The sequence below is a fragment of the Sapajus apella genome, unplaced genomic scaffold, assembly GCF_009761245.1.
Source record: "Sapajus apella isolate SASKATOON/1434 unplaced genomic scaffold, GSC_monkey_1.0 scaffold2, whole genome shotgun sequence".
NCBI lineage: Eukaryota > Metazoa > Chordata > Mammalia > Primates > Cebidae > Sapajus > Sapajus apella.
Window position 1 is genome coordinate 45,409,760 of NW_022436942.1, and position 27,755 is coordinate 45,437,514.

Genomic DNA, 27,755 nt, shown 5'->3' on the forward strand with positions numbered 1-27,755 from the left:
GGAAAATATCTCAAAATAATAAAAGCTATTTACGACATACCAACAGCCAATATCATACTGAATGGGCAAAAACTGGAAGCATTCCCTTTGAAATCTGGCACTCCACAAGGATGCCCTCTCTCACCACTCCTATTCAATATAACATTGGAAGTTTTAGCCAGAGCAATCAGGCAAGAAAAAGAAATAAAAAGTATTCAAATAGGAAAGGAGAAAGTCAAATTGTCTTATTTGCAGACGACATGATTGTCTATCTAGAAGATCTCATCATCTCAGCCCAAAATCTCCTGAAACTGATAGGCAACTTCAGCAAAGTCTCAGGATACAAAATCAAGGTGCAAAAATCACAAGCATTCCTACACACTAATAACAGACTTAAAGAGACCCAATTCAAGAAGAAACTGCCATTCACAATTGCTCCAAAGAGAATAAAATACCTAGGAATACAACTAACAAGGAACGTAAAGGAACTCTTCAAGGAGAACTACAAGCCACTGCTCAACGAAATAAGAGAGGACACAAACAGATGGAGAAACAATCCATGTTCATGGTTAGGAAGAATCAATATCTTGAAAATGGCCATACTGCCCAAAGTAATTTACAGATTCAATGCTATCCCCATCAAGCTCCCAATGACCTTCTTCACAGAACTGGAAAATACCACCTTAAGTTTCATATGGGAGCAAAAGAGAGCCCGCATAGCCAAGTCAATTCTAAGCAAAAAGAACAAAGTGGGAGGCATCACATTACCAGACTTCAAACTATACAACAAGGTTACAGTAATCAAAACAGCATGGTACTGTTACCAAAACAGAGATATAGACCAATGAAACACAACAGAGGCCTCGGAGGCAACACAACACATCTTTGACAAACCTGACAAAAACAATCTTTGACAAACCTGAAAAAAGCAAGCAATGGGGAATAATAAATGGTGTTGGGAAAACTGGCTAGCCATGTGCAGAAAGCAGAAACTGGACCCCTTCCTGACACCTTACACTAAAATTAACTCCAGATGGATTAAAGACTTAAACATAAGACCTAACACCATAAAAACACTAGAAGGAAATCTAGGCAAAACCATTCAGGACATAGGCGTACACAAGGACTTCATGACCAAAACACCAAAAGCATTGGCAACAAAAGCCAAAATTGAAAAATGGGACCTAATCAAACTCCACAGCTTCTGCACAGAAAAAAAAAACAAAAAACAGTGAATCCACAACCAACAGAATGGAAAAAAATTTTTGCAGTCTACCCATATGACAAAGGGCTGATATCCAGAATCTACAAAGAACTAAAACATTTACGAGAACAAAACAAAGAAGCCCATTCAAAAGTGGGTGAAGGATATGAACAGATACTTTACAAAGAAGACATATGTGAGGCAAACAAACATATGAAAAAATGCTCATCATCACTGGTCATTAGAGAAATGCAAATCAAAACTACATTGAGATACCATCTTATGCCAGTTAGAATGGCAATCATTAAAAAATCTGGAGACAGATGCTGGAGAGGATGTGGAGAAATAGGAACACTTTTACACCGTTGGCTGGAGTGTAAATTAGTTCAGCCGTTGTGGAAGACAGTGTGGCAACTCCTCAAGGACCTAGAAATAGAAATTCCATTTGACCCAGCAATCCCATTACTAGGTATATATCCAAAGGATTATAACTCGTTCTACTATAAGGACACATGCACACAAATGTTCATTGCAGCACTGTTTACAATAGCAAAGACCTGGAACCAACCCAAATGCCCATCGATGATAGACTGGACAGGGAAAATGTGGTACATATACACCATGGAATATTATGCAGCCATAAAAAATTATGAGTTTGTGTCCTTTGTAGGGACATGCATGAACCTGGAAACCATCATTCTCAGCAAACTGACACAAGAACAGAAAATCAAACACCACGTTCTCACTCATAGGTGGGTGTTGAACAATGAGAACACATGGACACAGGAAGGGGAGCATCACACACTGGGGTCTATTGGGGGGAAATAGGGGAGGGACAGTGGGGGATGGGGAGTTGGGAAGAGATAGCATGGGGAGAAATGCCAGATATAGGTGATGGGGAGGAAGGCAGCAAATCACACTGCCATATGTGTACCTATGCATCAATCTTGCATGTTCTTCACATGTACCCCCAAACCTAAAATGCAATAAAAAATTCTTATGGGGGAAAAAAAAAGATATCAAATGCTGGCGAGCATAGGGAGAAAGGCATATTTTTATATACTGCTGGTGGGAATGTAAATTAGTACAGTCATTATAGAAAACTATGTGGAGATTTCTCAAAAAACTAAAAATAAAACTATTATATGACCCAGCAATACCACTACTGGGTATTTATCCAAAGGAAAGGGCAGCTGTATATCAAAGATTTATCAGCACCCCCATGTTTATTGTATCACTATTTACAATAGCCAAGATATGGAATCAACCTAAGTGTCCATCAGTGGATGAATAAAGGAAGTGTGGCATATATACATATTGGAATATTATCCAGCCATATAAAAGAAGGAAATCCTGTCATCTGCAGCAACATTGATGGAACTGGAGGTCATTATGTTAAGTGAAATAAGATGGGCACAGAAAGACGAACTTCCCAAGTTCTCACTCATTTGTGGGAGTGGAAAAAGTTGGTATCATCGAGGTAGTGAGTAGATTCATAGTTATCAGAAACTTGAAAGGGTATGTAGAGAGCGAGGTTGGTTAATGGGTACCAACATACTGTTAGATAGAAAGAACAAGTTCTAGTGTTTGATAACATGGTAGGATGACTGTAGTTAACAATAAGACACTGTATATTTGAAAATATCTACAGAGAATATGTGAAATGTTCCCAACACAAAGAAATGATAGTTTGAGGTGACAAATACCCTAAATGCCCTAACTTGATTATTACACACTGTATGCATGTATTAAAATATCACATGTGCCCCATAAATATATACCAATATTATGTATCAATAAAAAAATGCTGAGAGAATAAAAACAAAATAAATCACAGTAAAGGCTATTTTGGAGAGGGAGTGGCAGTGGCTGATGGGTGAGGAACATAAGGGAATATTCTGGCTGTTGGTAATGTGCTGTTTCTTGATTTGAGTGCTGATTATACTATTATTTGAGGTTTGTGCAAACCACCAAACTATATGTTTTTCTGTATGTATATTATACTTGAATAACAAATTCAAACTTTTAGAAAGTCAGTCTTGCTCCATCTTATGGTATGTGCAAACATCAAAGAATAATCACAGAAAAATAAAATTTCAGACCCAAGCTTCAATTTCAAATCTGACAGATTTCTACACTTAGGCTCTTAAGCATTATTCTTGTACACATTTCTTTTTCTAAGCAAAATTTACTGTACATATATCTAATGAAGTCCACTATTTTTACTCTGTCTCTACATATACTTTAGCCTTATTTGGTGTCTTAGGTCTGCATCAGTTTTAGATTACTATTCTTGTGTATGAAAGGTTAAAGTTTAGTAATCACGTTACCTAAATTTCAGAAGGTGAAATATTGGTCTTTTACAAAAATGTACTTTCAAATCAAGTAGTGTTGATGTGTTTCTAAAAAGGAAAGACGAAACGAAACTAGAAATTGTGTTATTATTTGTTTCAATTTATGCACCTGAAATTAGTTAATCTACTTATAATGTAAGTTCTGTTGTTTCAGGCAGATAACTACATCATATGTTGGTATACTGTATTTTGTTGTTATTGTGAAAAATTGCCCCACTGGTTTTCCAAAAGATACAGTAAACTGCCCACTAATTGCCAAAGGTGTTTATAAATCATCAGTTATCCCATAAACGAGGCATGTATAAACATTAAACAGGACAAACTATTAATTTACTATTAATTAAAACTATTTAATTCATGCCAAATTAATTCAAATAAACATGAAAACTAAGAAAGAAACAATTTTGTTGGAAAACATGCAGGGTAATTTTACTTTATGTATTAACTACTGCCTCTGCTTCCTAAATTGGCTCTACCTAATATCTTTTTTTATTCCTTTCGGTGGTGCTCATTAATCTTTGAAAGCAAATGCGACAAAATATAAATCATCTCATCTTATTTAGTATCTTGCCCTTGCAAAAAAGAAAGTAACACTAAAATGAAAAGCAGTTGTAAAAGGGTAAATATACTGGCACGCCAGATCTATTCAGCTCTACAGTTCCTTTCCCTTCTGAAAAATGAAGGGGCTAAACTCATCTAGAAGTTATTAATAGTTTACCAATTGATTCATATGTCATTGTACTATACAAAATTTGTAGAAAGGAGAAAAATGGATTTAATCTCTTTGAATGCTCTGTGCAACAAATGTCCTATTCCTCTGATAAGTGGTAGCTGTCACCTGATGACAGATACATACCTTATAATAGGGAGATACCAGTTACCAAGTGAAAGATAATGTTTCATATATTTGAAAGTTAAGTTGAGACTAAGATAAGGCACTAGTTTATCTTGGCTTCCACTATAAACAAAAATATGCCAATATTGGGAGTTGGGTATTCCCTGACCTTTAAATATGCAGTTGATTCTTCTTACCTCCTAGCACTGTATACTACACACTAAGCTGTTATCATTGTACTAATGATAGATTTGCTCTAATTAATATGAATTTGCTCTAACCCAATTATTGTTTCTCCTGGTGTGTGACAACCATCATTTGAAACTGACCACAGAATGGGAAAAAAATAATCAAATGTTTTGTTCTCCTTTTGGCCAATGGACTTCCTCTGCCTCAGAGCACAATTTTTTTAAAAGGAGAGATAAAAAAGAAAAACTTCTAAGAATAATTATTACAAAACTTGCTCAGAAAGAAAAACTTGGAGCAAATTAACAAATTACAATAAACTACACAGAATTCATTCTTAAATGCCTCACACATGAATATAAATTTAATAAAATTTGAAAAAATAGAAATATCATGTCAATAATTTAAAACATTGATACTACAAGAGAAAGCAAGAATTTTGTATTAAAACTTAGTTTTCCCTCACTTTTAAAACTAACCCCTTTGTTCCTTTTCCATGACTAACAGTTCTGATATTATTTCCTTTCTGAATTGTAGGTTGCCTTGAAATTATCTTCAAAATTTTGAAGTTGATTATACTATCAGAAATACAAAGCATATTTTGTTAGTCTCAATTAGTAATTTTTTCCAGATAAGTATTTCAAAAGGCTAAAATACTAAGTTGTGAGGTTAAATAACCTCACGTGAGACAAAACAAAACTCATTTCTTGGAAAGTCATTAATTTATAGAAGTGTTTTTATTGAAACAATAGAAGTTAACATGAAAAATCAACTAAAGCATGAAATAAGAGGGCAAAAGGTGCAAGAAGTAAACATTCACGGTGAGCCTCAACAAGTCCATAACTTAATGGAAACCTAATTTGCTATACTTACATATGTATGAGTAGCATGAATATTTTGATTATTTTGCAAACAGCATCCAATTCTAGAACGTTCTTGTTTCAATACTGTTTCTACTTCACAGTTTATTATTACGGGATTTGATATAATTTTTTGGTTAAGAAAATTTTATACTCTTCTTTTCTAGGTTTCTTTTCCCTTACTATTCTTTCTGCAAATTTATGTTAACCAGTTATTTTAATCAGGAGGAATTTTGTCCCCAGAAGGCATTTGGCAATGTCTCTAGACATTTTGAATGATCATATTTGAGGGTGGGAAGGTTGTATTCTCTATTGAATCAAGCCAGTGATGCTCTTAAACAGCCTGCAATGAGCAGGCAAGTCCCACACAACAAAATTGTCTGGATTAAAATGCCAATACACCATTGCTGAGAAACCTTGATCTAAACCGTGATAGTACAATAAACTCTGTAACTGACCCATTTTTGTTTTTTCTTAAAACAACAACAAAAATAGTTCTCAATATTTCAATAGTTCTTGTTTTGGTTACCTACTTTGGTATAAAAGCTCCAAACAGTAGCTTAAAACATTAGCAATCAGTTATTTTGTTCATGAACTCGGCAGTTGAGTACGCTCAGCAAGTCAGTGTCTCACCTGTGTCTCTCATGCCGTAGCAGTCACACAATGTCTGAAGATGGTTTATCTTAAAAGCCCTATCCCTTGCATAGACGCAGCCTGGGCTAGAAAGAATTAAACTAGTTCTGAAACAGTAGGGGCTGCATGGACATCTCCTCTCTGTATATTTTTTCTTTGTCTGTTCTCTCTACATCAGGAGTCCCTAATCCCCTGACCATGGACCAATACTGGTCTGTGGCCTGTTAGGAACCAGGCTGCACAGCAGAAGGTGAGCATCAGGCAAGGGAGCATTACCACCTGAGCTTCACCGCCTGTCAGATCAACTGGGGCATTAGATTCTTATAGGAGCAAGAACCCTACATAAGGGATCTAGGGTGCATGCTCCTTAAGAGAATCTAATGCCTGTTTATCTGAGGTGGGACAAGTTTCATCCCAAAACCATCTGTCTCCCACCCCATCCATGGAAAAATTATCTTCTATGAAACTCCTTCCTAGTGCCAAAGGGGTTGGGGATTACAGTTCTACATGGTGGCCTCAAGGTAGCTGAGTTTCTTTATATGAGGGTTACTCTCTTAAAAAGATGATGTCCCCAGAAAGACTGGCAGAAGCTGAATAAATTTTCCTCTAAAGTTGTACAGTATTTTTTCTACCATATTCTGTTTTTCAAGGCAGTCATAATATCCTGTTCAGGTTCAAGGAAAGTTAACATAGCCCCCACCTCTTAAATGAATGAATATCATCAAATAACTTGAGGACACAGTTTACCTTCATATCACAAGTACTTATAATATTACCACATGCAAAACACACTCCCTTTCAAGACTTTCAAATGTCTCGTACATTGCAGCATCACACTCAGGTTTGAGGTTTCAGTAATCTGCTATCTAAATCAGATCCATCCACATAAGAAGCTCTGCGCCTGTGGTTCTTTCAGTACAGTTCCTTCAGTGCTGTTCCTCTCAATTTGAAGATCTACGATCTAAAGAGACAAGTTATCTGCCCACCATATAGCCAACATACACTGATGGCTCACATATAGAACTGATACAATTTCATTTTAAATAGATAAAATGGAGGCAATCAGGGTCACTGATTCATAGCAATTCTGAAATCCAACTGAGTACATGTTACTAGTTTCTTTATGATGGCTCAGTCTTATTAGGCAATAATAAGACTGAGAATGATTTATCAAAGCCCTTTGGTCTGCCTTCTGGATCTTGATTCTGTTGTCTGAATCATCCTTCCTTTCTCATAAGAAATGATTGGTGTTTGCAGCTGAGTGTTCTCAGCTAGCTTTTTGCTCATGGAAATCCTGAAATTCAACTTCCTTTTAAATGTTATACTGTCCCTATTCTTGCAGATCTACCTGATAAAAGTTTTTAAAAATTATGTGGATTTTTAATGAAATAATGTGTAATTCTTTCTATTAGAAAAAATACACTCACAGATCTTGAGGATATTGTGGGAAAAGCCATTAAATATGTTAGATCTCCTATTACTTCACAGACATTATCTGTGAAGAACAACCTTGGCATCACTAAGAGGCTTTTGGACTCTTTGAGAGAGTCTATAAAACTCAACCTTAGGTCTTTTGGGATCCTTAACAGAGGCTCATCTTGAATTTGATCTTTGATTATAAAATGTGTCTTAATTTAAAAATGTTTTGCAAATGAGAGAGCCTCAGACTGAGAAATAGTATGGAGGTGGTTGGTTGGGGATAAAGAACAAAGGAAATTCTGATTTCTTTTCATTTTCTCTAAATATGATTTAAGATTAAATATATCCTTTACCAACTTTCTTGCTTTGTTATATCTCTACATGGCATCCTCAGGGTTGCTGCATTTCTTGGTAGCTAACATCTCCCAAATCAAGTGTTCCAAGAGAGACGTACGGAAGCTGCATGATCTTTTATAATGTAGTCTCAAAGTTATACAATATCAATTATTCTACAATGTATTTATTGAAACAGTCCTACAAAGCCCTCAGGTTCAAGTTACTGCACACAAACTTGACCTCCTGATGGGAAGGAGAGTCAAAGAACTGTTGAATTTTAAAACTACCACAATGTCCTATATGTTATTTTAAAGTACTTCCCCAATTAGGTTTTGTTAATATTAATATCTACATCATCTGTTCATCATTCAGGTTTTCCCCATCATGATCTAGCGCCTTACTACCCTTTGTCTCTTTTTAAAGTCTAAATCAATCATCCATCCAAAATTTATTAATGATGGCTTATCTGTGTCAGGAGAAATAAGAAAAAAAAAACAAAACAGGACATGGTTTATGACCTTAAGGCACTTATTAGTTAGCTGAGGAAAATTCTAAAATATGAAACACAATTCTAGAATATCAACTGATATAATAGCATGTTAAAAATGAAATTTGGTCTTAGTCATTATAAAATAGAGGGCTCATTTATAGAAATTCAAGCAGATAATTAAAATGAATTCCCTCCTCACATCAAGGATACATGGTGGTTGAGAGTTTGGAAATAATAAACTATAATATTTAAGGAAGATGTCCTCAGAGAGAGCTGATTAGTAACTTGTATACTATGCCCTTCCCCATACCTCACTTATGTATTCAACATCAAAACATGGAGGGTAAAATTAATCCAAATGTAGTGAGAGAAACTTTGACCAATTAAGAATCTGATATGTGTTTGCAGAAGGGTATGAGGCCACTGGAGAATTGTTATTGACTCATGCATGAAAAAGCCAAATGGCAAACAGAGAAGATGGCAAGTGCAAAATAATCAGTTTTGCCCCCATGATGAATCAACCATGCAAGAATGTGATGTACCATATGTGGATCCAGCAGGAAGCACACTGGCCTGTAATCATTTAGAAAAGAATCTCTTCAAAAGAGTAATCTTGCAGGACCTGAAGATTTTAGTCAAGGCTGTAGGTGCATTATGTCACAATTTGAGGGTTAATTAGAAGAAACTTAATTAAGAGAAGCCCTGCCTATAAAAGGGAGGGGGAGTCTGAGAAATTTGAGACACCAAATGCACCGTAAGAAAAATAAGTAGACTAGAGCAATTCATCTGGCTCAGAAGCTTCAATTCACATTTCAAATATTCTTAGCCATTTTCCTCTCTTCTCTCCCCTATCTTGAGCATAGATTTAGAAGAATCTTTGGCTAGCAAGTTTAGTATGGACTGGGGAGCTAGGAAAGAGTGAAGAATAATTTCTCTGCCTTACACTACAAAGTACCTTAGTGAGAAAGAGGAAAACATGTAACTTCAAATTAGGTTCAGAATTTGATTAATCTATGGGGTGGATTATTCAAATTTTACTGAATTGGGAATGTTTTTGCCTTAAAATGACCATAAGGCTTTCGATAACGTAAGAGTGAACAACAACAACAAAAAATGAGGTTTGCCAGATGATCCAAACTGGGTCCCTGATTGTTTAAGTGTATTCTATTTATGTAGTACACCATGGTTCAATGAAATCTAATACTATATATTTTAAAGGAGTATATTCAAATCTATGATTGTGATACTTGATATGGGTAGAATAGTTAGCCCAGATGTTATTAATCTCATGTCATTCAATGATAGAACTTTGTATAATATTTATTTCCCTGGTGTTGCTAAATCACCCCATATGTCAAGCTCTTACATCCTACATTAAGCAAATATCAACATAAATAACAAGGACAGTAAATAGAAGAATGTTATGGCTGGGTGAGCACTTTAGCACTTTGCAGTCATCTTTTAGTAATGGTTCTGTTCTCCCACCAGTGATCTCAAGAACTAGAGAAATTAGGATGACAGCAGGAGGGAGGGCACTGTTAACTATGCATGACAGGAAGCAAGCAGGGAGCTAACTGAAAGAGGGAACTGTGGCATTGCTACAGGCCAGAGAGGACTGTAAGCATGCATCTTTTCGCAAGGATCTTAAAGGACAGAGTAAAACAGAGCCAGTGTCCTTACAGCACTTAAGCATCTGAAGTTGAGGATCATCTTGTAGATGCCAACAAAAGATTGAAAATTTATAATTCTGTTGTAGGATCTTTTCTTGAAAATGAACTAACTTGCTGAAAAAGTAAATACACACATATTGTAAAAAAAAAAAAAAAACATTTATTGAAATGCTTTATTTCCCCCAGCTTAATACATTTTGTGAACACATAGCTTCCTATCAAGACCACTTCAAAGAATAACCTGGAAGTCCCAAAGTATCACATTCCACCAAGTCAATAGTTTTTTAATGGATTTATCAAAAGTCAACTCTAAAATAATAACAGAGCTTGTTTCAAAAAAAAAAAAAAAAAAGAATATATTGGCTGTTGTTACTAAAGAAGTCTACATCTCTATTCATGTCTCGGCATTGCTTTACTCTGCTCCCTCCAAGTAGCAAACAAAAACAAAAGCAGTGACCTGATTTAGTTTATTCACAAACCTCAAAAATTAACTCCAGGTCAAATGAGGATCCCTTATTCTGGTTTTGGAGGTTATCAAGGGTTGAAAACTGGGTCCTTACTAGTTGGTATACATAAAATTATCTGAGGTATTTTAGTGGGTAGAATATGGTATTCATATGGAGAATATAGGTCCAATATATGGTATTCATAGGGAGAATACCATATTCTGATGCTAAACCCAGGTGTTGTCCTGTTAATTATTTGGATTTCTTGAGAAGAATATAGGGACATACGTGTAATACTGGGGTTGAATTCATGTGATTCAAATCTATACAATTATTTTATACACTGATAGCCATATCACAAAATGTTTATTCAGTAATTGTTATATCAATTGACTAGCAAAGTTGTCTCTCATTATTCTGCATTTTAAGAATATCAATCAACTAATATTGCTAGTTTCATCACTGGACCTCAGAAATTTATAAATAAATATTTACAGTGTAAGATTTCTTACATAAATTCCCTAAGCCACTGTGGATGTTATGGAAAGGAAAGCTCTATCTTAGACAAGAAACGTTGGTTAAGATAATGCATTAGTTTTCTAGGGCTGCCAAAACATAGTGCCACAAACTGATTGGCTAAGAACATCAGAAATTTATTGTCTGAAAATTCTGGAGGCTAGAAGTTTGAAATCAAGATGTCCCTTTGAAGGCTCTGGAAAAGGGTCTATTTCAGGCCTGTCTCCTGGTTTTAGTAGCCTCAGTGGCTCTTTGACTGTAGTTGGGCATCTTCTTGCTGTGTTTCTTCACATTGTCTCCCTTCTGCGTGAGTCTGAATGTCTGGATTTCTGCTTTTAATAAGTACCTATTATATTGGGTCAGGGATCACTCTAGTGACCCTATTTTAACTTAAGTACCTCTATAAAGACACTATTTTCAAATAAGGTCATGTTCTATGGCATTGGGGAACTAAATACATGAGTTTGGGGAGGACATAAGTCAACCCCTCACAGAGAGTCTCCTTTTCCTTATCATTTTTTTTCTAACAGTTTAATTTTTAAAATATTTCAATTAAAATGGTCAAATGTTATTATAATGCTTTTTAGTTCTAGGGAGGTTGTAATACAAATACAATGTAACAACTGCCTTAAAGTTCATTGGTAAATATGCAAGAAGCATGTAATTAAATTGTTCCTCTTTGAAAAGATTTCAGAAATTGTCTATGTGTAAGTTTTTTCTTGTTTAGATAAAATTAAAATATGTTTGTTCCATACAATACCCATGCATTATAAATTTAGCTTTTATAACATACTGAAAAACTCCAAGCTTGTATAAACATACATTGTCATGGCTTTTTACCATTTATATAACTTTTAAGTACAAAATGTTGCCATTATGATTCAAAATGAATACTTCTATATTAATTATGGTTCAAAATCATTTATGGCAAATGAGCACTCCAACACTCATTCTTTTAAATTCTTGACTTCTGGATGCATACAACTATCTTTATGACCTCCTCAGCACTGTTGTTCCTCCCCATCATGTAATGCTTTAATGATGCAATTGGTCTTTGATAAAATTACAGACATCTTTAACAATTTTCTGAACCTAATTTTTGTTCAATATCAAGTGTTTCAGAAACTGGATCATCTAATGCTTTCAATTTGTTGATATTACTTGCAGAGCCATCTTTTGGGACCCCCGCCTCTCTGGCCTACCACATTATATTAATTATTTAAACAGCAGCATTATGTATAGGTTGATTATGATAATTTTTTTTCACTAAAAATAACTGTCAATAAATGCCTGAGTGTCTACATAATACATGCAGTAATTGGAGTTGCATATTCATTAGTTCATTTGTGTGACATTCAAAATAAAAATAAGATATGCTATGTTTGAAAGATAGGCTTCAATTATGGTGAAATGTCATGTTAGATGTCAGTGTAAGTTATTTATTAAATTACTGAAAGCTTAAAAAATCATTGCTATCTCCTGAACTTATTCTACCTATCTAACTGTAACTTTTCATCAGTTGACCAACATCTTCCCAACACCGCTGCACCCAATCCAGCCGAGCCTCTAGTAACCACCATGCTACTCTATACTTCTGTGTTGAAAGCAGATGTTAAGTGTTCTTATCACAAAATGATAACTATATGAGATAATGCATTTTTAACTAGCTAGATTCAACCATTTCACAATGTATAAGTACTTTGAAACATCACGTACACAATACATAAAATTTTATCCATTTAAAATAATCAGCATCACTTGAATTTAATGTGATCTCTCACAGTTATTAATAGCTTAACAGCTAGTGTTTTAAAAGTCAAAATATCTGAATATCGTGGAATTGTCTACTCCTTGATTTGCTTTGTTATATGCTGTAAAAGAAGAGACTTAAACTGAGGAATTTACTTCCTTAGAAGCTAGAGTACACTAGATTTTCCTCATTTTCTCCATTTTTTTAATGACCGAGAAACTATGCAAAATTGTTACTTAATTGGTTCTGTTAGTTACATGCCAGTTCTCTGAACTCAGTGAAGAATATCACATCCTTATCCTTAAACAATTTGGGTATAAGTGACAATGATTTTGAGTCAGACCAGACCAGATTAAAGACTCTACAAGAAATTGGAAAACACAGAGGCTAAATCATCAGCACCCCGACACACCGTGTGCGTGTACGTGTACATGTAGAGATGGAGTCTTGGCCTGTTGCCCAGGCTGGTATGCAGTGGCATGATCTCGGTTCACTGCCATCTCCACCTTCCAGATTCTAGTGATTCTCCTGCCTCAGCCTCCTGGGTAGCTGGGACTACAGGCACACATAGCCATGCCCGGCTAATTTCTTGTGTAATTTAGTAGAGACGGGGTTTCACAGTTTTGCCTAGGCTGGTCTTGAACTCCTGAACTCAGGCAATCCACCTGCCTTGGCCTCCCAGAGTGCTAGGGTTACAGGCGTGAGCCACTGTGCCCAGCCCAGCGCCCCACTATTATTCCATACAAAACCATGCTGTTGTCACACCTATGATTAAAATAGGGTAGACACAAATTACGACTTTACAGTAAGATGCTGAAGAATTCTGGCTTTTCAAACAACCTTTCCAAATATGGAAAAGATTCTAAGTTGCATTTCTCCTAGACTACTAGGAATTAATTTGCTGCTTTACCTTTATGAATAAATAGAATACTTATGAATATTAGAGAAATATATAATCACATTTAAAATCCTTCACAGTAGAATGTCCAGTGTTTTAAGATTATGGATCCTTTCCAATTGAAACTGGAGCTCCTTGAAATGCTCGTCTCAAAAATTCCGATAGTTACAACAGAAACATCATCTATCACTTGACAAAAGAAAGTTTAAAACATTGGAAATTTGAGCAGATTATGTCATAAATATAACTATGTCTTCCTTTTATCATTTTAGAATAATTTTATTAAATTAGGTCATAAGGAAGTCACATGAATCCACATTATCTTTATTTCTTACAATAAATGTTTCTCTAGCTTAAGGAATAATTTATAGAGATGGAATGTCAATGTGCAGGTGACAGGTCAAATAGAGATCCAAAAATGTAAATTGCTCACTTAAATAACATTGCTGTGCAAATTTGTGGTTCACAATACGATATTACCTAATATATTTTATATGCCTAAACTCCTTCTGATTCACTGGCATCAAGAAATGTGTCCATTCACATTAAGCAACAATGGTGGATTTTTTTTTTTTTTACTGGACAAAGAGAACTATACAATCTAAATATTTCTCCTTTTTTTGCCATACATTCTAGCAATACAACCTTGTTTAGAGTACAGCTGTAGTGAATTATTAATCGGGTGTTTGTTCATATGTGCATATTCCTTTCTAATATTTTTGTTCTGTTCTTGTTTCTGTTTAATATGTATAATATGTACAAAACATCAAATTGAATTTTATTGTAATGAAAATGTGGTAGTTACATATATAGATAGATAATTTACCACCTGTATTGATGATTATAGCTAATTTTTGACAATTAAAAATTGATGTGAAAACATACAGTTGTTGCTTAAAAAGGTGTACGGTTTTAGATATTATAGCAAAAATATTTCTGTACAGAAGTTTTTCAGTATACCTAAAAGTCTGCAGAGGACTAAAAAGTATATTTCCCATTTGAAGTAAAATGCTATGGTTTTTATAAACTAAGATATGAATTATATTTTAACCCACCCTGAGTTAAACATATTGAAAGGCTCCATTGTAGTCACATCTTCAAATATGCATTTTCTTCATTCTCATCTATGTTGAACCCTTAACAGTAATTTTTTATCTTTCATATTGTTAAATCCAAATTATTCTACCTTAGTAGACACTGAGTGTTTAAAGCAAATAAAGTCTCAACATATAAAACTGATGTGCAGTTTCAAAATTGTATATAGTACTTACCTATCCAAGTAGAATGTAACAGCAGCTGAGAAGCTGTCAAGGAGAAAAATGCCAGAAGGATTAATAAATCATATTGCTATAACATGATGATGAGAATTATAAACAGCTATGCAAAAATTAGGTCACTAGCAGTCAGATGATTGGTTTCTTTTAGTGGTGGTAGTAGAGGAGTGTATATTTATCTTTTGTTATGCCCTGGTAAGTAGCTGGCAAGCTTGTAATATATAAATATTATTTAAAGATACTATGATTGGCTCGAGTCCAGAAAATGTTCTCAGATTTACCATTAGCTATCAGAGATCTTAAATATTGCTGGAGATGATTGAAGCGGCAAAGGAAAGCTGAAAGTTGAAAAAAAAAAATGCTAATAGTAAAGAAGTTGAGAGGATTATTAGGAAATGATGCATTGCATATTTAATGATACAAAAATTTAAAAACAGTAACACCTAAATATTCACATGTTTCATAAGAAAGAGTGATTATTAAAGCCTATTATTGAAACAAAGGAAGAAGAGATCTAAAACAAGGGCTTACAGAATACTTTTTAAAACTTTTTATTATTTTCAGTATTTCGTATATATAGAAATTATTGTTCACAATGTATTTCTATAATATTACATATGAAAATATCTATGTTGTTATTCATTGCCATTACTTGTAACTTTACACAAAAGTACTGATATAAACACCAGAACAAAAGAAGAAACAAACAAAAAACTAACTTAATTCTCAATCCCCATGCAATTAACTGAAGAAGCTCTTGAGGAGGCCACGTAATATCTTAGTTGTGATGTATTAGATTTAGTTTGGTGATTTAACAATGCTCATGCAATTAAGGTTCTTTATTGATAAATAAATTTTATTCAGATAAATGTTAATTATATTTGTATAATCATATTTCCATAGAAAAAAATCTATGAGGAGTGAGATGTGTTTATGCAATAAATGAGAAAAGTTTTTTTAATATCAGTCCACTAAAATGATTCTACCTTGTATTTACATAAATTAATAACTCTTGTTATGAACATAGATATTAAAATGTAGACAAGAAGTAAATTAAGGGCATCTGTAATTCTACCTTGTGGAGTTAGTCATTGCTGATGTGTGAGTCTACATGCCTGTCTTCTTCCTATGTTTTATTATATAAATATTGGCTATTAAGGAAACATATAAAGATATGTAAGATAAAAAGATGTATTAAAAAAAGTGAATATTTGGCTGGTTGCAGTGGCTCATGCCTGTAATTCCAGCATTTTAGGAGTCTGAGTCTGGTGAATCCCCTGAGGTAAGGAATTCAAGACCATCCTGGCCAACATGATAAAACACCAATTTCTACTAAAAATACAAAAATTAGCTGGGCATAGTGGTGCGCATCTGTAGTCCCAGCTACTCAGGAAGAGATGGGGTTTCCCCATTTTGCCCAGGCTGGTCTCGAACTCCTGAACTCAGGCAATCCACCCGCCTTGGACTCCCAAAGTGCTAGGATTACAGGTGTAAGCCACTGTGCCCAGCCCAGTGTCCCATTTTTATTCTATGTACAACCATGCTGTAGTACCAGCTACTCCGGAAGCTGAAGCAGGATAATCACTTGAACTTGGGAGGCAGAGTTTGCAAGGAGGCAAGATTGAGCCACTGCCCTCCAACCTGGGTGACAGAGGGAGACTCTGTCTCAAAAGAAATGAATATTTTTTATATTCCCACTTACTACTTGAGTTTGCTGCATATTATGCCACACTTTTAAAATTTACATCCCAATGTGTTTTAACATTATCAGGAAGTGTACAAATAAATGTATGGGTACCACTACATAATTATGAAAATATACTGTTTTCTAGCTTACTTTTTGTCTTCGCATTATATCTTAGATACCTTTCAACATCAACTCAAATACATCTACTTATTTAATGATTATATACTTGTAATAAAAGAATAAGAATGATCAATTCACACGTAGCTTTCTAGTAATAGAATAATTCTGTAATTAACTATAGCTCTTGATTGTTAAATAAGTTTTTATAGTTAAAACCTAACAAGACCAAAGTAATTTTGCAAGAAAACACATAAAATACCATGAGGAGAATTTATGTCCCTTGTAAATTTCAATAATATATGCTATCATATTTGCTAGCACAACATGGTACCTATAGTCAAAAATAATTTAATTGTACATTTAACATAAGGAGAAGAGTATAATTGAATTGTTTGCAACACAAAGATAAATGCTTGAGGTGATGGATACCCCAGCTACCCTGGTGTGATTATTATGTATTGCTTGCCTATATCAAAATATCTCATGTAACCCACAAATATATATACCTACTATGTATCCAGCCAAGCATTTACCTCACTGAAGGCAGGTCTAAAAGATTTGATTCTGAAAAGAATAGTGTTAGATTACTGGGATATTGATTCTAAAGATTTTCCTAGGTTGATGCTAAGAACTGCCACAAGTTGTTTCCCAAAACTGAGAGGGCATTTGAAATTTAAGAGCTATTTATTTTTATTTCAGCCAAATTATTTTTGTCAAATTTAAATGCATATATATTAAATATAAAAGGAAAAAAAGGCTGTGGAATAATCATATGTTAAAAGGATGACATGCATTTGAAGAACGGACACTTACTCTCCTAACGAAAGCCCTGAAAAAATGTTTTGCAACACTTCATCTAATATCTATGAAATAATTCCACAGGATGGAAGTAGAGTATCTTTTCCAGTTTTTTCTAAGGTGTTGACTTTTTTATGGCAGATTTAAATTGTTTACTCTTACAAACTTCAATTGCTATTGTTCCTAATAGGCACTATCAGAAATAACATGCTTTATGCTGTTCAAGACAAATTTGTAAAAATAAATCACTGCTCACTTTTTTTTATATTAATCATGGTATAGTTTCTTTGTTAAATCTTAGGTGATTGAAAAATAAATCATGTGCTGTAAATACCCTTTGAACCACAAGCATTGCAAATTGACATTACACTGTGGATTTTTCATCTTGACAGCTTATTGTAGGAGCCAAATAGCCCCAGATTTTCATTAAAGGAGAACAGAATAAATCTGGTCAAACATAAATAAAACAAAGTATTTGTTTATTACTGCAAAGAAATAAACCTGTAGATTAGATATGTAATATTTATTCCAGTTACTACTTGATGGATTAAATTTAGCATTAATTTTTGCTGTTTTCCAAGGGCCAGAGAAAAGGGAATGTATTAAGATACTGCACCTTGATTTGTTATAACAGTAGGAAATAAACAAGTAAACACATGAATAAAGTCGTATCATCTTTTTCCAAGCACAGATGAAAAACATGTACAAACATGCTACAGAGTTATTTGATTAACAGCAATGCTCTGACAATACACATTTCAATGCTATAATCTGTTGTCAGTGTGTTTGTAGGATAAAAGGAATCATCTTGAACGTATTCTAAAATACCCCAGAAATAGTGTATCTATGCAAATATAAAGAACCAGAGAAAGAGTCAAGGATGTCCTGCTATTACAGAATTCACATATATCATTAAAGGTAAATTTCCAGTAAAGTGTTGTTTTGCTTTTGGAGTAAGAATTAGGTTCTGTACATGACTGAATTAAACAGGATATCAAAGTAAATATAAGAAAATTTAAGGCAAATTCTAAATTAATGATTATGATCCTCTTCTTTTTTAAAAGTATTTTTATTATAGCAGCTATTAACAAACTGTTGTTACGTAATAGTTGTTACACTTATTCTTCAGATGTGTTCATTTCATTTAATCCTCCACAGCACTTCTATTAAGTAGCTGTCATTAATGCCACTCTAGAAATGAAAAAACTGGTCACAGAGAGAGAGTAATTTGCTTTTGGTCAACTAGTTAGTGATTGTGAAAGGCAGGAGTGAAGTAAGATTATCTGATTCCAGTGGCTGTTCTTTGATTCCTGTGTAGATGACCAAAATAACCCATTTGTACAGAACTTTTAGAGTTCCTAAAGAAATTTTAAGCCTGTTAATTTCATTTTCCCCCTGTAACTATAATATTCAGTCTTTGGGGTCATAGCTGTTCTGCATAATATAGACACCCTAAAAGTATGTCTGCTTTTTAGTAGTAGTTTTAGGAGTGATTAACTTCAGAACTTATGATATTATCTGCTGAAAGTTGTAATGCAATTACATCTCCTTTGCCTTCTGCCCAATCCAGCTTTTCTTAACTCCCTTAACAGTGATTTTCCCTGAGAATATACCCAAATAAATTTCTTGTATGCTAATCCATATCTAAGAGTTCATTTCCAGGGACACTGACCTAAAATAGTAGTTTTCAATATCAAGCCGTTCTCTTGAGTCTTTTGTTAAATATTCTTAGTCTTCTAAAGTTATTTTCCTCTTTTCTTATTTTTTTCAGTACCTTCCTTTATTTTTGTAACCTACGAAGTGTATTTGCTTTCTAGTTATGATATCTTGTTCTCATATTTGGAGGCTCCAGCTTGTGGCACTTTGTTTCCTTGGTGTGTTGTGATTTTTTTTAGTATAAAGTCATATTTCTAAATTTTTATTTGTGAGAATTGCTCGTGGTGTGGACTGAAAACAAGTTCTTCTGGGAAAAAAATTGCAATTGTTTTTGCTACGTGCTGGGGACTATACCAACCTAGGTGTACTTTAAACTGTAGTATTGCATTAAGGTTTTCACATCCCACAGTCGAAGAAATTCAGGCTGCAATCCAACACAAAGGCTGTTTTTTAGCTAGAAGCAATATTCTTTTTCCCCTTCATTCAGTACTAGAAGTCAAGATAGGTATAGCTCCTTATAAAACCGTGAATGAGTGGACATTTATTTCTGTTTTTCACTTATGTAGAGGGGATAGGCCATTTGTTGGGCCCAGGTTTATGTTGGGATTATATTCTTTTAGATTTTCTATTTTCAGCAACCATTGGATATTTTCTCCCTATTCCCTGTGCTTTGAAAATCTATGAAAACAAAAACTCAAGTTTACTAGAATGTGTAATGGCTTTTAAGGTAGAAACCAGTATCAGCATTCTGCTTGTCACTTTCATTTTACCCTTTCATTTACTTGTGCCTCGGAGTGCTTCTTACTTTCTATATAGTTCATCAATGCATTTGAATGTTTTAATAAAACAGTACCCAACCTTTTTGGTACCTGGAACTGGTTTCATGGAAGACAATTTTTCCACAGACCAGGGGTGGGACGTATGGTTTCAGGATGTTTCAAATGCATTTATTACACTATTTCTATTATTATTACATTGTAATATATAATTAAATAATTATATAACTCACTATAATGCAGAATCAGCTGGAGACTTGAGCTTGTTTTCCTGCAACTAGATGATCCCATCTTGGGGTTGATGGGAGATAGTAACAGATTATCAGGCATTAGATTCTCATAAGGCGTATGCAGCCTATGTCTCTTGCATGTGCAGGTCACAATAGAGTTTACACTCCTATAAGAATCTAATGGCAAGGCTGATCTGATAGGAGGCGGAACTCAGGAGGTAATGCATTGATAGGGAACAGGTATAAATACAGATAAAGCTCTTGCTCTCTGGCCACTCAGGTTCTGTTGTGTGGCCTTGTTCCTAACAGGCCATGGACTGGTACTGAGCTGTGGCCCAGGGTTTGAGGACCCCTGTTTTAACATATTCAGCATTTATATTTTGTTTTCTCCAGAAAAAAAAAAAAAAGGGGCAGATTAACCATTATGCCATAATGCAGAAAAGTAAGCCTCTCCCACTAATCATTAAATAGCTTCATTTTTAACATTTGGTCCCATTTCCCCAAGCCCAGCCAGCTGTGATGAAGTGAAAGTACAGAGCAGAGATGTGAACTTTGTTGTTTTTTTGCATTTTGATAAAAGTTATGCTACTGACATAATAGACAAAGATTTGGAAGAATGAACAATTAAATCACTCTTCCTCCACGCTATACTAAAGGATAATTACTCTATCCAGTGTAGAAAAAAGTCAAAAAATGCATTAGAGAGAAATATGTAAAAACTGATGGGACCTAAGAAGAGGCCCTATTCATTGTATTTTCTGCAGTCATTGAGAATAAGTACATGGGATTTTGAAGAACCAAGAGAACAGTTTAGAAATCTAAAAATAACACATTTGCCCTTAATTATTTCTGGAACAGTATAAAGAATTATACTTTTAGACTTCCCAAATAGCCTAATGAAAAGGTTTAAGATGTCGTTTTGCTGCTAAAGAAAGGGAAGGCACAAGGCAGCCATAGCAAGTATTTTATGATCCCCGAGTAAAAAGAGAGGGCAAAAAAACATTTGGCTGAGGAAAGCAAGCAAATGTTGAAAGGGGTTGTGGCTGTGATAAGAAGACGTTATAACAAGGAGTAGTGTAAAATGTATTTCAAGAAAACTAGTGGGAATACAGAAACCTCAACAGATGCAAATGTGGTAGGTATGTGAGGCATGATTGTACATCGCAATAGATGTCAGTATAGGACAATGGAAGGCTGATTCCCATCTGATATTATTGTACTGTATGAACTTTCCAGAAGTTAAACCAATCCAAAAAGCAAGGAAGGAGTGGGGGAGACAATTTTGATTTAACTGAATTAAAATCTGAAATGCCTGAGAATCCTTTGAAGCCACTGAATTTACCTGGAATTGATTCAGTTAACTTTTTCTGCCACCAAGCAAAATAGAAATTCAGTTAGAAGACAATTATGGTTATGAAAAAAAATAAAACTGAGATAAAGAGAATAACATATTGTGTTAACTTGAATTTTATGAAAGATGTATCTGCTACACTTGGAGATCAGCAAGCTAGTCTCTCAAGAAAAATGTAATGATCAATTATGTAAAATACTGCTGACAGCTAAAGTAGGATGGGAATATGTAGGATTTGGCAACAAGTTATTGATTGGTGACATAGAGTCAGAACTCTAGTGTGGCAAGAGGAAAAAATTAAATGAAAGTTGAGAAAGTTGCATTTATAAAAAAGAAACCTATTTTTAAAAGCTGGTTATGAAGGGAGATTGAAATAAAAAGACAGATTAAAAATAATAGATAACAAGAGATATGAGGTCAAAATAAAACATGCTATGTTTTATTTAAGATTAGGGATACTAAGTCATGTTTGATCGGAAGGAACCATGGCAGAAACCAGTATGTTGAAGATTCAGGAACAAAACCAGCTAAAAACAGTGAGAGCAAAGAGGAATGGATGTGCAGGGGCTGAAATTGAATCCAAGCTGCATGTCCTTCATTGTAATGGAAATGGGCATAGTATGAGCTGAATATTTGTGCCCTCCTCTCAAAATTCATATATAGAAATCCTAAGCCCCAATGTAATGGCAGAAGGTGGTAGACCCTTTGGCCTTAGGTCATCAGGTGGTGCCCTCTAGAGTTAGATTAATAACCCCCCTACAAAGAGAGCCAATAGAGCTTTCTTCCCCTCTCTCTGCTCTGTACCACTTGAGGATACAAAAGAAGACTACCATCTGCAAATCAGGAAGAGTGCCATCTCCATAAACCAGATATGTCAGATCCTTGATCTTGGATTTTCCAGCTCCTGGAATTGTGAGAGATAAATTATTATTGTTTAACTCACCAAGTCTGTGGTATTCTATTATACAGTAGTCTGAACTGACTGGGACAGAGATGCAGCAGGTCAGTTCTTAAATATGGTAGCAAAAAGATTATGTAGTTACCATCTGATGTATTTATTCTGGTAAGAAGTGAAATAATCTACTGAGATTAATATAGGGAGGAAATAAGTAGGAAAACATTTAAATAGTGTGTATAAGATAATATTTAATTGTGGAACTTGGCCATGTGTATTGTGGAAAGCCCGCTTGAGTTTGGTGAACATAAACTGTAGAGAATCCAATCCACTGTAGGATGCTTTGCTATTCGGGGGTTTTGTCCAGAGTTTCCATTTTGCCTGATGAGTGTGAGATTAGAACAAGGTAGTCAAGAGTGTTTTAAAAATTGGTAATAGTAAATATCGTGCAAAAATGAAGAGAAGTTGGGTGTGAAGAAAGAGTATGAAAGTATTAGGGAGATGATTAATCTTGAGAGAGGATCAGTGAGTTGGGCCCCTCCTTGTAGACATTGTCTGTGATGATGGTAGCTGTTAAGGTGATGATTTCAGTTGATGAAATCATTAACGATTTGAAAGAAATAACTGGAAAATTAGTAAACACTCCACATCAGAAAGGAAAAGGGGAGGTGGGCATGGAAGCCAGACAGTTCAAATGTGATGGTTAAAGCTGAGCAGAAATAATCGCCTGGGACCAGCACCAGGAAGCAAAGGAGAATCCTAATCATGAAGAATCTGTGATGGATAGATTTCTATTTGATTTTGGGGTTAATGGAAGTATTTGTGAACATGGAAAAATGTGTCATTTTTTCAAATGCGCTACTTTGTATGAAGGCAGTCACAGGAAATATTCAAATGAAGACTAGATATGAGTTATATTGTGAAGAAGTTATTTTGTATCTTGAGATACAAAAGATTAGATCATATAATCTTTGAAATCTCTTCCTACTCCAAAGTCTCTTGTGAAACTGATTGTTTATCCTTCCACCATCTACATGTTTTTCTCTTAAGTTCAGTTATTAGCGAAATGGACTATGTCCTTAATCTCTTCCTTGAATGTCTGTCTCATTGACTTGCTCTGACTTAAACCTGGCTATTTTCCAATGATAACTTTTTTTTTCCTGCATACTTTATACGTTTTTACCCAATGTGGGGTAAGCGTCCTTTTGTATTGATCAACCTGAAGAAATATTCATACAATCTTTACCTTTTTTATAAAAAGCCTCTTTCTGTTGCTGTCATCAAGAGTCCCCTTCCTTTGTTCTTTGATAATCTTAGCTCTTGACTCATTGTAACTCTCTCCAACACTATTTCTGTGGTAGTGAATGCAAAGTTCAAGACCTAGCTCCTCCATTCTTCTTCTGAATAATCTTGCTCCTCATTTTAACTCCAAAACTAACTTGTGTGATAATACCCATGACTTTGCCTTACTAATAATTACTATTATTCCAACACCTCAAGTTGAAACATGTCTTATAGTTTTCTATTTTTTCACCTCACTTTCTGTAAGAACCCAACCTCAAGAATCTTTTGAAGCCACTGAAACCTTATCACTTTTCCTTATGTCTCCTTCCTCACCTAAGAGTCCTACTTCCCTTGTTATCCACCTTAAATTGTATTGCTAATTACTATGAAATCCCTTCTTTAAACACAAAAATTCATACTATCACATTTATATAGTATATTAAGTAAACCACTCCAACCATGATTAAAAACAATTCTCCACATACTGTTCATCTGCACCTCCACCAGTGAACAAACCTGGAGGGAAACCCAAACCCGCAGGACTGACTCTACTTTAAGTTCAAGAGCACTAACTCACATTGTATTACCCTATTCCATTCACTTTTTTACCGTACTTCTATAGAAGTCTTTTGTACTATGTCCTCTTGCCTCAAAATTATCATCTGCTGTGACCACTTTTTCTACTTCACAGAAAAAAGAAAATCATTTAAAAGAGAAATTCCACAAACTGTCCCTTCACATCCCTTTTTCCACATTTGTATTGAATACTCTAATTTATTTTATTATGATGGATGGTACCCTAAGTAAATACAACCCTTCTGTTGTATACATGCCCTTATCCCTTTCCTTCTCATGGGCATTGCTCTAGTAATTTTCCCATCTCTCTCTTGAACCATCAAATATTGCCCATCAACTGGATCATACCCATCAACATCAAACTAGCTTGCAGTTATCTGCCAATTTTATAAAGACAAATTATCTTGTCCCACTTTCTCTTCGAGCTATCATCTCATTTCTCTTCTACCTGTAAAGTAAAACTCATCGAAATGGCTGCTATATTCATAACTTTAATTTTTTTCTACCTATTTTCTTGTGGACCCACTATCATTAAATTTTTATCCCCACAGCTCCACCCTAACTCCTCGTTTTGTTGTTAAGATTAGTTTCTACAGTGTTAAGTCTAATGGTCAATTCTCAGTACTTACTTTTTTGGCCTATCAGAAGCAATGGCACCATTGATGAGTCTAGCCAACTAAAATACTTTTTTTAAGAACTAGGCCTTTCTCCTAATAACCCATAAGCCTAGTTTTCCTTCTATTTTCCTATTTTTCCTCAGTCTACTTTTTTCTTAAATCATCTAGCAAACCCCTTAATAGTAAGCTACCTCAAGATTCAATCTTTGAACGGTATCTCTATATTGATTCCCCTAAGTGATTTCATCTAGTTTTGAAGACAAATTCCATGCCAGTCCTGATGTATTTCACATTTATGTCTCTAGTTCCTAATCCTTCCTGAACTCCAAACTTACTTGTACAACTACATAAGCTAGTTATATAAAATTTAACAAGTCAAAAACTGAGATTGTCACATCCACCTCTAAAATCTCCTGTTTTGTCTTCACCAACACGGTCAATAACAATTCTTTCCTTCCAGTTGCCCAGTTTAAAAAAAATGAGCCTTCCTTTAGTATTTTTTTCCCTCTCACATACACAACTTTAGTAAATACTGGTAGCACTTCATTCAAAATATATCTCAGCAGTTCTTGCTTACACACTAGTCCAAATCATTAGTATCTCTTACCTAAATTTTAGAATAAAGTGCCTATTTATCTTCTTTTTCCTTGCCTTTCCTTTTACTTTTTAGTCTATTTTAAAAAGAAGCCCTGGTTAAACTTAGGACAGCTCACAATGCCACTCTACTGAAAAAGCTTTAATTGATCACAGTTTCTCTTTTCAAAGTGAATGCTAGAGTATTCAATTTGTCCTGTAGACTTACTTATAATCTGACTTTCTGCCCCTCATGGACCTCAACTACCACAGCATTTGTCAGAGGTCATTGCCTCGGTCACTTCTTTATTTATTTTTATATTGTACTTTAGATTCTGGGGTACATGTGCAGATCGTGCAAGATTTTTGCATAGATACATTCATGGCAAGGTGGTTTGCTGCCACCATTCCCCCATCACCTATACCTGACATTTCTCTCCCCATGTTATCCCTCCCCACCCTTCCTCCCACTGTGCCTCCCCAGACCACCCAACAGACCCCAGTGTGTGATGCCCCCCTCTCTGTGTCCACATGTTCTCAATGTTCAACACCTACCTATGAGTGAGAACACATGGTGTTTGATTTTCTGTTCTTGCGTCAGCTTGCTGAGAAGGATGGTTTACAGGTTCATCCATGTCCCTACAGAGGACACAAACTACCCGTTTTTTATGGCTGCATAGTATTCCATGGTGCATATGTGCCACATTTTCTTTGTCCAGTTGATGGGCATTTGGGTTGGTTCCAGGTCCTTGCTATTGTAAACAGTGCTGCAATGAACATATGTGTGCATGTGTCTTTATAATAGAATGATTTATAGTCTTTTGGGTATATACCCAGCAACGGGATTGGTGGGTCAAATGGAATTTCTATTTCTAGATCCTTGAGGAATCACTGTACTGTCTTCCACAATGGTTGAACTAATTTACACTTCCACCAACAGTGTAAAAGTGTTCCTATTTTTCCTCATCCTCTCCAGCATCTGTCTCCAGATTTTTTAATGATCGCCATTCTAACTTGTGTGAGATGATTATTTCAATGTAGTTTTGATTTGCATTTCTCTAATGACCAGTGATGATGAGTACTTTTTCATACTCCTTCTTCATAATTTCAAAACTGCCTTAAGTTCAGACAACCCCTGAAGGTCTTTGCTCTGGCTGTTCCCTTTTTCTGGATTCTCTTCTCACACATATTTGTATTTTCTTCAGATCTTTATATTTTAATAATGTTTTTAGTGAGATATTCCAGCCTAAATAACCCAATTAAAATTTTTCTTTCAGTTCTTAGACTTAACATGTCCCTACCTTTTTTCTTTTAACACTTGCTACTATTCAATATATGGCGTGTTTTATACAGTTCCTTGCTTAATTTCTGTTTCCTTTCTAGAATAAATGTCTTCATAAAGGTGGGGATTTTTGCTTGCATTATTTACTAATGGATCCACAAAGCCAATACACAGAGCAGGCACTCAATTAATATTTGCTAAATGAATCATGCCACTCATTCCATTTTATAGTCAGTTTCAAGTATGAAATTCAGTTTACATTCATGCAACTCATAGGAGGAGTACATTACATATTTTTCAATTATATTACTGCTTTTAGAAGTCAGCCTCTGTATCAATGAAATTTCAAGAATGATTATTAATAGAAAGTGTTAAGAATATGACACATATGTCTATATATTTCAATTGTAAAAATAAATTAAGTCCAAGAGTGGGCTTATTAATTAACACTTTGGAGTTGAATTTCCACTCCTGCCACAAAATTTCCTGGTCCTATGCACCTCTAAAACTGAAGGGGCTAACATAAAAGCTCTTTTATCTTTTTTTTATAGTATCCATGCTATTACTGGGAAAAAGATATTTTATTATAAAATTTTATTAAATGCTTATTTAATAAATAAGCATTTATTAAATGTGTAGCTATAGCACAAAGGGACAAGAGGAAGAATTTTGGTGTAGTAAGCATTGAGTAAATGCCATCAAATGATTGCAGTCAGGGTATCCACTTTTATTTATTGTTGGCATTCTAATTCTTGTCTTATTGCTCTCCTTAAGATGGGTAAAGCAGATTTTTAATTCAGCTGTGTTTCCCAAGGCAAACAAAACAAAACAAAACAAAAACTTCTATGTTATAATTAAAACAAAACTTTTTGGAAAGCAAACAAATAAACTACAAATGATATAAACTGTTTGTACATGCTAAGGATATGCTATTATAATTACAAGTCTGTATTTTATTCCTAAAGAGTAAACTTCCAAATTCAAATACATTTTCTTATTCAACTTTAAATTGAAATTTATATATTCAGATATAAATCATTTTTTGTAATTTATTCTTTTA

At 34.6% G+C, this 27,755-nt stretch overlaps 1 protein-coding gene across 7 annotated transcripts in view; it reads right to left on the reverse strand.

The window, feature by feature from the left end:
* The window catches only part of MGAT4C (MGAT4 family member C), a 948,770-nt gene that overhangs the window by 708,213 nt on the left and 212,802 nt on the right, over window positions 1-27,755 (reverse strand). For all 7 annotated transcript variants that reach the window (XM_032297125.1, XM_032297132.1, XM_032297109.1 and 4 more), the window contains one exon: window positions 14,848-14,880. The gene's annotated coding sequence lies outside the window, so the exon portion shown is untranslated. The remainder of the gene's footprint in view (window positions 1-14,847; window positions 14,881-27,755) is intronic.